Consider the following 12,897-nt stretch of genomic DNA (forward strand, 5'->3'; position numbering starts at 1 on the left):
TTCTGAATCAGGCTGTGTCATGTATCATTTTAACCTGCATATGTTAAATATTCTCACTAGACGAAGTGTAATCTTATACCGAGTTCAATGCAAGGCAGCGATGATCTGCTTAAAGAAAGATTTTGTGATCTGCACATTAGTAACACGAGCATTAAAATTGTTCATGCGGGCGTTGACAAGATGCGTATGATTTTATATGGAGAAGATTTTCCCCATGAATACCTCTCAGTTGTTTTGACTGCGTTAGTTTTAACTATGTTAACTAGCAGAGCGTGTTACCAGTTAAGAACTCTTCTCTTGTTAAGGCAAACAGATTGCATACACATTCAACGGCATTTAAACATGCCTCAGTAACAAGTTGCGTCATGGCTACTTTTACTACACTGGACCATTGTCTGTACTCAGGTGTTTTGAGTAAAATGAGTGTCACAACTGCTGTTCTACAAATAGAGATCGAGGACCACAACGTAATACTCTGGCTGAATTGAACATAAACAGACAGACGCCTCACCCTTCCACTTCCCCTGCATATTGTCCCGATCCGCCGGTCTGCATCAGTACCGGAGACGTCTTTGTGGTTTCACAACACAGCCTCATCTATCTGTCTAAGCCCCGGCTGCTTTGGCTTGAGAGCAAAACTGAGAGCTGAGCCTTGGTTATGTCATGGAAACTTGTGAACTTGGTCCTGAACCCAGCCAGAGACAATGGATCAGATACAGACGAACACGATTCCTACTCTCTGTTCTCTTTTTGCGCTCTCTTCCTTTTATTCTGCTCCCAGTGTTTTCTTTTGTGCTCTTTCCTCCCCATCAGACAGGCAGTCACAGGTTCACCGTGGGCTTTTTGACCTCAAGCACAACATGACTATAAAGCTTTATCTTCCCCACCTGTCCTGCTCTTAATTTATTTTCTTTTTACCACCTTACACTTTTTTTTTTTCCAGATGAATGGTGACGATTCACCTCACAGGCAGATGTGTTTCTACCTGTCATCACAAAGAATCCATTTAGATGTGTGTGTGACTGTTTCCTGTCACCTTTGTCAGGTTTCCCACAGGTTGGGTCTGAACTTGCAGACGGAGGCTTGCACACACTTGCCTGCAATTACACACTTTACATCACCCACTGTCTATCTGGGCGTTGAGTCATTTCATGCTCGATATTTTTTACCTTTCAGCTATTTAATGTGGGTGTACAGATATTTGCAGTATTTATGAGTATTTAGATTAATTTAGGAGTATTTAGACTCCTCTGCACGACATACTGCATCTCTTCCTAGCTTTCTCACTCTTTTTTTGGATTCAAGAACACTTTATCTGAAAAATAAGATACGTTAAATATAAAATGAATTGTAAAATCAATAAAGAGGTGATAAATAGCGAGCAGCCTTGAGCCTCAGATATGAATATTATAACAGATCTGAGGCTTAGCATGGCCGCGTGGAGCCGTTCAACAGCATCTCAGAAGAAACTGTTCTTCAGAAACGATCCTTTACCCATTTAGATGATGAATACAGACTACTGCAGTGCATTCAAGGCAACTTTTTGGCTAAGACACAGGTGCCACTGCTGGTCTTTGTTTCTGCTAGTTCTTTGTCTGGGCCATAAAAGACGGACAGCTGACAAAATGACATGTCCCTAGAAAGGCCTGGTGGCTTGTATTTGATTCTGCTGTGCATGCGAAGATAACAGAATGTTTATTTGGTTTCCTTTTGTCTAATTGTTGGGACTTTGTTAAAAGTTGGGAGGGTTGTAAGGATTTGGGAAAAGCAGCGGGAGGGTGACATTGCCGCTAGGAACAATGTCTTTCCTATTTTTAGTCAATAGATGAATGTTTAGTAGCACATGGACCCCGTCTGTACTTGTCCTCAGAGAGAACAGAGTCTCGAACCAGTAGTTTCTGTGTTGCTCTGGCACTCCATGTTGTAATTTGTGTGGGTCTCTCTGTGTGTGTGTGTGTGTGTGTGTGTGTGCACACAGTGTAGCCCCTGGCTGTGGTGCTCCGTGGGAGAGAAGGATCAGAAAAGGGGTGTGAGGGGCTCATTCAGGGAGAGCGGGATGAGGGAGAGGGGGAGGGGATTGAAAAGATACAGCTGTTTCTCCAGTCTCAGCTGTTGCTCCTCTTCCTTTCGACCAAGGCTCGGTTTCCTTCCCTCCCTCGAACGCACGCACACACACCCTCAACTGGGCGAAGCACACAGTGTAACATTGTTCTGTCTTGTGAGAGAAAGATGAAAGAATTAATCTTTCGTAGCTGCTATTCAAAGGGAATCGCAAACACTCTTCATATTGGTAAGACGGACAGCCATGGCCAGATCAGGGAAAATCTGTCTCTGCTCTTTTTGTCTCACTCTTGTGTTTTTATCTGCATGTCAGCTTCTGTCTCAGCCATGAAGTTAGCAAAGTTTAGATTTACTTTTCCTCCTCGTCTCTCTCCTGTTTTGTGCCGGTGCCATGTTTTGTTCTCCCCCGTGACCCCTGACCCAGTGAACTCTCGGAGCAAACAACTGTTTTAGTGGGAGTGGAGTTCATGTCCCTCTTTGGCCACCCCTCAGTGTGGATGTAGCTTTGGCTCTCATTCCTGCTCCCGTGCTGGACACAGGTGTCGGAAGTTGGCGCACTTTGATCACACACTTGTCCGTCCACTTGTCCCTTTCCTCTCCACTGCTCCCTCGGGTTTTCACTCGCCGAGGCCCCCCCCCTTTGTGTTTTAAAGTCGTAATTGCCTGGTTTATCGGGCCCCGGAGACAGGGCAGTGCCATGTTAGGGGAAGTCATGCATGCGGCACTGTGTGTGAGCATGTGTTAAGCTGCATGGGAAGTTCAGTATTAACTCAGTCTTGCTCAGTTAAGCAAGTTCAAAGTGACATGAAGTCTGGATCAAAAGTACGCGCTCAAATCCTCTCCTCCTTGTCTTACTAAAAACACGACTGTACAGACTGCATGTGCACACACAGGACTGGCCTTTAGATATCGGTAGGTGCACTTTTGGGTCATGCATGCAAGGGAAATAGGTCAGTCTTAAAGAATACAGAATAACTTGTTAGAGAAGGATGAGGTTGTTGTAACCGACGGTAGAGTTTAGTGTTGTTTCTGGGGAATGGGTGACTTGATTGATCGTATTTAAGAACACACAGTACATGTTCTTTTTAGCAGAGCAGCTCCCTGGTCTTGTTTTACCTCATGAAACTGCCTCTTCATTTTTTCTTTAAGGATAACCTTGACCATAAAAAGAGTGAGAAAAGAAGGTGCTGCAAGATGACTACAACATGCCAACATGCTCTCTGCCTTCGCCTGCTGCCTATGCATAGACATAGAGTTTGTCATGCCTAGAAAGAAGTTATTGTTGGTCCAGGGCGGTGGGTGTTTGTGTGTATGTTTGCTCTCACCTAATTGTTTGTCAGGCTGCAGCATGTAATGCCTCTCAAGTCAGAGGCCCTGAGGTCCTTCTTGAAACCAAGTCCTGGGAAACACTGTGTGCTAGCATGAGTGTGAAGGAGGAAGAACCTTTTTTTGTTTGTGTGGCAGGATTTTTTACACATGGGCCATCTGTTATGTAGAGGCTGGAAGGAACTGGAACTGGAAGGAAATCCACTGAGGACGAAAACGGTTTAAAAACTGAATATTAAGCATCAGTTGTTTTCAGTTAGATTTCTAAATAATAATGTCGTTTGGGATGTCCTGGTCAAGTTTTCTGCCTCTCACTCCAGTCATTTAATATTACGTGTCATTTGATTTGAGTCCCCACCCAGTTATTTGTGCATGATCTGGTGATTCATAAACGCTTTTCTTATCCTGCTTGTATCCTCCTAGATCACACGTGCACTCTGCACCTATTAAGTACAATAATTAAAATCCAGTGTAGGCATTTATGCTGTAGTTGAATAGCTCTGCAATGCAACAAAAACATCTACCTGTCTCCAAGCTATTTCTTAAAGATTTTCTTTTTTATTTGACAGCAAAGCAGTAAAACCTTTTTTGTTGTTTTGTTCTTTATAAATCTCTTGGTGGCATACGGCATAGCATACTGCCACAACAAATACTAAATCACAGTCTGCTTAGACCAACATTATCAAACCTTTTACGCATCAGAAATCTCTTCTCAGTTCTGTGAAGTACCTCCAGATGTATTTAGTCATTTGCTTTAATATAAAAGCTCAGGCTTAGTTAAAAAATAACTTGATCAACTCCGATACGCATCCTTAGTTACAGTTGTTGGCTTCACCGACTTTGTAGACTTTGCTCAAATAAAATCCTTACAGCAGTACCTGTGTCATAAATGTAAAGTTTGAGTAGCTGCTGAGTGTTATATATAGCTCAGCAATACAATAACCGAAGGAATTTTGAATGCTACTAAGCAGTTAAGGCCACCACAATAAAAGACGCCTTTACTGTCGAAATTAGCCTCAGGAACTGCTGCTTTGTCATTATAAGGATGCAAACATCACTTGTTTTCTGTGGTTTCATCACTTCCTCAACACTTTATGCAGTTTTTGCGTCGTTAAGTAAATTTCTAGCCCTTTTTTAAAAAACAAGAGCTCTGTATTGAAAACAGGAACTGTGCTAATCTGCTGTGACTAAAACCTCGCATTGCCAACTTAAAGCTGTCCGTACAGAAAGCAGACATTGAGATATGGAACAGTTGCGCACACACGATTGTGGATCATCATACGTGTGTATATTCTGATGCAAGTTGTCACATTAGGAGGCACTGAAATCATTCGTACCTGGGCGTTGTCAAAAAAAGTTCTTCTTCCAGTCATTCCGTCTCCAGCTTTATAAGGTATGCATTAATACAAAATTAATAAAGCAAGAGAAAGTATATTTATTTACTTTTTGAAATGGCTTTTATGTTTATCACAGCAGTGTCTGCAAACAGATAAAGCGTGCACAGATATCATAAAGTTCAACATTGAACTTTTGAACCAGTGTTTTAATATGGTGAATATTAAGTGTTGTGCAGCCTATAATCTTAGGGTATACAGTATATCTTCCTTTAATCCAAGCCCAAACTACCAAGTTTGTTGCTATTTGTCATTTCCCAGATTTTAAATTGGATTCTGCTGTCAGTTTGAAAGCATCCGGCATCTCATCAACCTAGTAAAAGATACGTTCTGCTCCACAAAAATAGTCACAGAGAAACATGTGAAAAACAGGATAGCATCTTGCAGTGTCAGCGCTTTCATGCACTTTATACCAAATTCTGAAGCTACCATCTTAATATTCAGCAGAAATCGAGGTTCATCAGACCAGACAGTCTACTATTGTCCATCTTCGGTGAGCCTTTGTATATTGTAGCTGATATTTCCTGTCCTTACCTGACAGCAGTGTCACTTGGAGTGGTCTTCTGCTGCTGTTGGACGTGTTCAGAGATGCTCTTGACCATTTCTGCCACTAGATATTTCCTTAACAAGCAGTTGAACATGTGTACCTAATAAAGCGGCTGCTGACTGCATTGTCTTTTCTGCAGCACTGATGACTTTCCCATGCACACTCACTTTCTGTGCTTGGTCTCTGCTGTGGGTCAGGATTGTGCCAATCCTTGGAGACTCATAGAGGAAGGCATAGAGATCATATCTGTTTCCTCTAAACATTACTGCTCTGACTGACTGCTCTGTTGCCCTGCATTGTTTGCCTCCTCTTTTCCTTGTTAACAGTCCGTGCAGGGAATGACCGCAGACAACAGTGCTGCTGCCAGCCTCTCACTTCCTCTGCGTCCTCTCCCTCCCCCTCCTTTTCCCTACTCATCTGTCACCATGCTCAGGTCACTCAGGCCTCGGTAGCAGAGTTGAACTTGGGCTGGGCTGCCTGCCTGCTCCCATTTGGGCCACAAATCGGTCTGACGCCAGCACACGCGCAGACATAGACATACACACAAAATGCAGAGCAGTGCTCTGTCACACGTGACAGCCGGCCGCTCTGAGGCCCCGCCACATGCCACTACTCACAGGCTTGGCACCGCCGTCTTTTCGGTTCATTTGATGGATAAACAGATACTGTTATCAAGACCGGCTGGACTTTGTGTTTGCTTTTTGGTAGCCGTAGTTTTTGTAGTATTCTTTTAAATGGCTCCTTCTAGTTTTAGGTTAACGTGTTGACTGTACCATGACTGTGCGCTATCTAGGTCTGGGAGAGTTGTACATACCCTGTGTGTCTGTGTCACTGGGAGATGTGCCAGGAGAAAAGACAGAAGCAGGGACTGGCCTGAACAGCCTGTCTGAAAAGCCTGAGCTCTAATTATCAACCCGTGGAGCTGTAGGGATCGAGGGAGAAGAGAAAGAGCGATGGAAGCAAGTGCATCTAAAAAAAGCATAATGACACCCCACAGTGCAAGCTGCTGCTACAACACTGATTTAGAACTAGTGGAATTTTACAAACGGTATTTTAGAGACGCAGTGACCGTATTTAACTGTCTCTGCAAATTTAAATTGTTTGCCTTGAAAATGGGAACTGAACCTCTCACTGAACATCATGACTAATTACTAAAACGTGACAGTGTTTTATTTGTTTGCTTTTGATGCTTTGGAAACTGTCAACATAGACCTGGTGATGTGTGCAGGATTTTATTATGAGGTGCAGCGATGCTTGGTATCGGCACGTACCCAAATGTAAGTACTTACACTTGTTCTGGGTCTGACAGTAGGGGTTGTAGTACATATGTGTATATGTAGTAAAAATTAGACAGAGGCTTACAGTTGGTGTTGGTGGTAACACATCCCTGATTCGCCTTCACCATGGGCTCAATTATTTGTTGGTCTTTGTCTTGCTCATTCCTTTTAAGCAACAAATGTAATTCTTTTTAATTAATATTTATCCAAAATCGTTTAAGCTTTATGACATAACAATCCTTCACTACATCCCTGTTCGTGGCCGTTATAATGTTCAGTTTACGTTGAAGCAAAGGTGCTAATTCAACTGTATGATCAGTTTTGGAGGATGTGGTGCTGTTAAACTGGACTGAATTAAACACTAAAATGTTTCTGTTATTCAGTCTAGCCCACTGACTAAACAGTACTACAAACCACAGCCTCCAAAGTGAAAACACGGTTCATCACAGTAAATCAACAGCTCTGGGTTAATTTAAACTAATGCTGAATACCATACTCCTTGGGAAGCTAAGATTTAGAGCAAGAGAATGCATTCACTTTCACTAGTGTACCTAATGAACTGGCAATTGAGTGTATATTGTACATTGTACTATATACAGTTTATCTCAACTTCAAAAAAAGTTCTTTTAGAAATAATTATTCTTGCATACAGTAATATGGCCTCACATTGACTCATAGGTTTACAGTTTACAGAGTATTTGTACCGTTTGATCTTCAAAACTGGGCATTGGTGATGAGAAAAAGGCAAAGATGGACTTGACTCAGTGATAATTGTAGTTCATATAATTGTCTTACTTAAGGTGTATATAAATAACAAGCACTGAGGGCAAGACACTGAGAATTAAAAAGTGCAAATGTTAAAAAGACGCCGCTTTGCTAAGATCCACTCTGCCCTTGGGTGTCCTGTTTTCCCACTAAGGTCATGCTCATTTCCAGTCACAAAGAGACCTAAATATTCATGAACTGATGGCTCAATATGTTAGAGGGGGAAAGTGTCTGTAGTTTCACTGGACTCACGATTCATAACGCTTTTCTGAAAAATGTTTTTACTGTGAAATGATCTTGCGGCATAAACTATTTTCTTCTTTGTTTGCATCATGCTGCTATGGTAAATCAGATATCAGCAGGCATCGGGTCTGGAAGGATGAGTGTATTTGTGACAGAGTTTTACTAATACACCAGCATGCACTGGAAGTTGTGTTGGCAAACTATGGAGCTACTTAGAGTTATAAACATGTTCTGTGTGTGAGAAGTAATATGAAGTAACAGCTGCCATTGCTTTGCGGAAAACCGATATTCCATTTTTGATAGTTTAAAAAAAACAACATACCCTCCTCCACTCCTGCTGGTTCAAACGAACACGGAGCTGCTGCCATCCCCTTAATGACCTTCAGAGGGGTCTGAACATCAGCGGCATGTTAAGTGATGGTGTGAAGGGGCTGTTAGCCATGTTCCCTCGACAGCAGCACATACAGATACACACACCATTGTCCCTCCGCATGCACTGCCACCAACCTCTGCCCGAACAGCCAACCTGCTGAGTGACAGCAGTATGTATCGAACTGCTGTGACATGCAGCTGTTACTGTGTGTATGTGCAGGTTATTAGAGAGTGTGTGTGATTAGCCCGGCCCCTCTTAGCTCCAGATCAATAGTGTTTCCCCCCCCCCCCCGGGAGGCTTGATGAGAGCCAAGAGAAAGAGAGAACCTCTATCCAGCCTTTCGAAGGCATGGCATTGCATTACATTACCGAAACACCACAGGCTGGTGATTAACAAACAACAAAAGACGAAACCGAAGTTGGAAGTAACACTGTTCGCTTTGTTCCTGTTATGCGGGCGTGAAGGGGAAATACAGGTAGTTGCAAAAGGCTAACATTTAATTTATTGAAACCAAATTCAGCTTTGAAGCGTTGAAAGGTAGTAAATTTATGTCCCCACTTGGTTACACGTTTCGCTGAGTATACTGTCTTCCTTTCACATGGCAATGAGGCCTACTACTAGTGATCCATCGGGTTTTTAATACCTGTTTCCACTCAGTCCGTTAAGAGGGCTGATGCAGTCCGACCGGCTTGCAAACACATGCATTAATCAACTAACCCAAACCAATACCACACTGCTGCTGACATTTCTAATTTTCCCACTGCATTTAATTCAGTTATCTTCCCTTTTTCTCTAATACAGTGTCTTTTTTTTATAACTGTAACAAAGTAGAAAATAAACCTTGACATTTTATGTAGCAGACAGAGTTTATTTGGCCAGTATTTCTTTGTGTTTCCCACAATACACCACAAGCAGGGCCACTTTAATTTACATGACCTCTAATTATGTATAACGGCAGTAGAGTGCACTGTGTTAATTTTCTCAGTTACACTTCCTGCTCCACCTGCAGTTTACACCAAGCGTCTATTGTAAATGACAGTGATCGTTGTAGACTGTTTTTATAGCTTGGTAATGTAGATTGACATCCATGCCATTAGAGGAACTGCAGCCTTCCCTTGTATGGGTGTCAGACAGATAGAGGCCTGGTGTAGTACATGCGCACATCATCATCTTTTTGGCCCATCCAACCAAAACCCGTGATTAGGAATGAACCAGTCTTTTGCTTTTGTTTTTACTTCTGCCAAAAACCAAAACCGAACTGGAACTTGTCTGCTGTGTGCTACCATGAGTGTGAACCGGCCACAGTGTTAGTGGCCGAGCCCTTTCCCTTTTAAGCGAAGCGGCCTTGTGTGTAACATGTGACTGTGCAGTTGTTTAAAAGTGTGAGAAAGTTGTCTGTACACAGGGTAATGTTTACGTGCCAAAAAGTGGCAACATTGTTTTGTCGAGAAGCTTACCAAAGCCAGTGTGCTGTAATCCAAGGTGTCCCTACCGTGGTACGAGGCCGTGAATCTGGGAAGGCATTCACTATGTCAGTGATGAATCTGGGAGGGCGGTCAGGCAGCGATTTGTAAATTGTGCAATGTGGATGTTTCGCAAGGTGGCGGTAATGGAGTGAAGCATCCGCAGTAGATGCTAATGAGTTCCGCCGGTCTCAGTCAGCTGTTTATAGCTTCAACTTTAGCTATACTCCTCAAAGCTATTTATAATGATATTTAAGTTTGTTAGTTGCTTATTTAGTTTGTTAAAGCCATCCAGCTCCAAGTGTTTTTGTGATGAGAATCAAATTCTGACTGTTATTTGTTAAGCTCTACTGTTTATACTGTACATACTGTATAAAATGAAATGGAAATCTTTAAGGAATAGCTTTTTTTTTCTTAATGCATTTTAACGTATTGATTGGCACCTGATCGGATTGGGACACAGATCAATGGATACTCAATATTAAAATCATCAAGAATCACATCGGGAGTCTTAAAACTTGGTTGGGACGTCCTTACCCGATATTTTTCCTATTAAACTCACCAGAAACCACTTACCAGACTTACCAGAACGTCACCTTCTTCTTAAAGTTGCAGTGTGTAGGATTTAGTGACATCTAACAGTGATACTGTAAACAAATGTCAGATTGAATAGATTCCTTCCTTACCAAGCATGTAGGAGAAAAATGTGGAAACTTTCTGGAGCTAGTGTTGGTTTGTCTGTTCTGGTTTACTGTTCAGGGCTGATTCTAACAAACGGGTCATAACAAACACACAGTGATTCTTATTTACAGATGATTGCCCACGAATGAAAACCTGATGCCAATAGACCCCCTAAAATCTTAGACGCTGGACCTTTAATTTGTAGAAACATCAGCTTTCTCTAACGTGACGGGTTCAGCTTTGACATTGTGAATGCTCTTACCGTGTGTGCATTGTCTACCAAAGAGAAGAGGATGGGGGCACAGTGTAAAAGGCTGTCACACCCCTCAATGCTCAGCTCAACACACTGACCCACTTTAGCTCGCTCCCTTTGGTGCATCTGCAGCATGCTTTTCAAATGCACCAAGTTATGTTTTCGCCTCATAAAAATGATAGCATGTGTCTGTACAGTGTATGCGTTATACAGTCACTGACAAATAGGACTAGCTGCATGTTTCATTATAAATTACAGCACAGCAATAAAAGAAATAGATTTTTAAATCATTATGCAGTGAAAAAAGCCAGGGCTCGTAGCATGACATCTGTGAATTATACTGTGAGAGGGAAAGACATTTGTGTTGCTCTCATTCGTTGCGTGAGAAGATTCAGGAGCGAGGCTTGCAGGCCTGTTAGGTGTCAAGGACGAGGCCTTGAGTGCCGCAGGCAGGGACTGGCAGAGTTGTCACAACTTCTCTGTTAACGCCGAACGCCACTTGCGTGGTTCTTTATTCACAGCCTCACGGCTTGTGACCTTTTGCTAATCACACAATTCGGTATGGATGCACAAACTTGGTCCAGGCAGCACCAAACTCACAAATTTGTCATGTTTATCTCGGTCCTTGTGGTAGCATGCTCCTCGTTTGACATCCGTACACGTAGAAAAGTGAATTAAATCAAGACTTTGAATACCTGGTTCTTCTAGTGTTTGTACTTTACGGGGCACCTGGGATGCACTGCCAGAGGCTTGTCATGGCTAACACTTTAACACCTTCAAAGAAAATCCCATTCCTCATTATCAGTCTTGCATCAAAAGCTTTTCCAAGGGCAACTCTGCTGTCACAGATGTTGGGCGAGAGAAGTCTACTGACCAGTGGTGACCCATAAAGTCATTTTATACCCTGTTTGGACTGGAGCAGCATTCCAGGACTCGGATGTTGTTTAAATATTTGCCATCCCCCAGAAAATCTAATGACTTGAATGATTATTTGTTCACGATTATCAAGGTATGTGTTGATTTTGTAAATTGAGTAGTGATTGCAGTTCAAAGTATCGTTGTTGCATCCACTACCACTAACCCTGTCATATACACATGAACCCTGATTTATTTACCACATACAAAACAGTATTGTCTACTAATTTAATCAGACTAAGCTGCTTGAAGGCAGATATTTCTACAGTAGAACGAGGCGGAGGTGACGATGCAAACGGCAGACCACCTAATAGAGGTGGTGGAGACAGGGGTGTAAGGGGTCAGTGCGGGATGGTGGAATGTGTTGTCACATGCGCAGATACGCTGGCACATGCATGACGACACAAACACACTTGTTAATACACATTGTGCCCTTCAGTTACACGGCCTGTTAGACAGCCCCGTTGCCTTTGTGTTTGAACTGCAGCATGAGAATGTCAAAAGGCAGTCAGAAAGCATGAATAGAGGGAGGGAGCCTTATTCAGCCGCTCTAAGCAGTGTAATGAGTCACATTTAGCCTAACAACGACACATCTCTCCTACAAGCCCCAACATGATGTCGTTCCAATTTCTGTCACTCTTCCTCTGTTATTCTTTGCTTCCTCCTCTAATCCCTGTCACGTCCTCTTGAAACCTCATCCTCGTGATGCCGAAGCACAATCCGCTCATCCTGTCGTTGCCAGCTTTCCAAAATACACACCTGTGCCTTATCACTACAGGCAAGCTGTCTGCTGAGCATATAAACATTCACTGAACTTGAACCTCAGGAAGCGAAGCCCGAGGACCATGTGGAGTTATGTCACCGAGCACAACACATTCCAGCTCCACTTGCTGACTGAGGTGCATAGATGTCATTAGGTGCAGACATGGGGGAGTCTTACACTCGGAGCACCAGCCACACAGGATTGCACAGGGAAGGCGGTGACTCTGTTTCTGAAATAGTGTAGCTGGAAGTGTTGGTGTCGTAACGAGCTGCAGAGTTAGTTGTTAACCGGTCGGAGGATGGTTGGGATGAAGATTGACAAGAAGCACAAACAAAGAACAGACTAAAATGGCAGCAGACAAGCAGAAACATGCTGTTACCAGAGGCTGTTTACACTGCTCGACCTATAGAACACTTAACCATGTGACAGTGACACGGGCTGTCGATGTGAGTCTCTGTTGAGTTTGTGTACATCTGCTTCAGTTTTCCTTACACAAAAATGTGTTGTTCATAGCTCTTAAGAAAAAAAAAAAGGAAAAAGAGAAACTCGTGGACACGTTTTCTTCTGCAGATGTGCTTTTTCAAAGAATGTCTAGTCTTATGTCGGCCGAGGTTTAAAGTTTACTTTGTGTTTCCTCGAAATCTTAATCCGCTGTTTGTTCTGCGTGTGAGCTTTGTACCCGTACCCAGCATGATAACAGCCTGGAGGGGATGAGAAGAACTTAGCTACCTCCTGATGGATGAAGACCAAACACTGTCTCCCAGCATGTAGCATTTGCCTGCAAACCCTCATGAAGCTGAGGCAGTCTCTTAGACTAGTGAGACACCTACTGGTTA

General features: G+C 42.9%; 1 protein-coding gene across 3 annotated transcripts in view; it reads left to right on the forward strand.

Moving 5' to 3' along the window:
- The window catches only part of ralgps2 (Ral GEF with PH domain and SH3 binding motif 2), a 68,575-nt gene that overhangs the window by 5,297 nt on the left and 50,381 nt on the right, over nucleotides 1-12,897 (forward strand). The gene's annotated exons all lie outside the window — the stretch shown is intronic.

This window comes from Chelon labrosus (assembly GCF_963514085.1).
Source record: "Chelon labrosus genome assembly, chromosome: 7".
Taxonomy (NCBI): domain Eukaryota; kingdom Metazoa; phylum Chordata; class Actinopteri; order Mugiliformes; family Mugilidae; genus Chelon; species Chelon labrosus.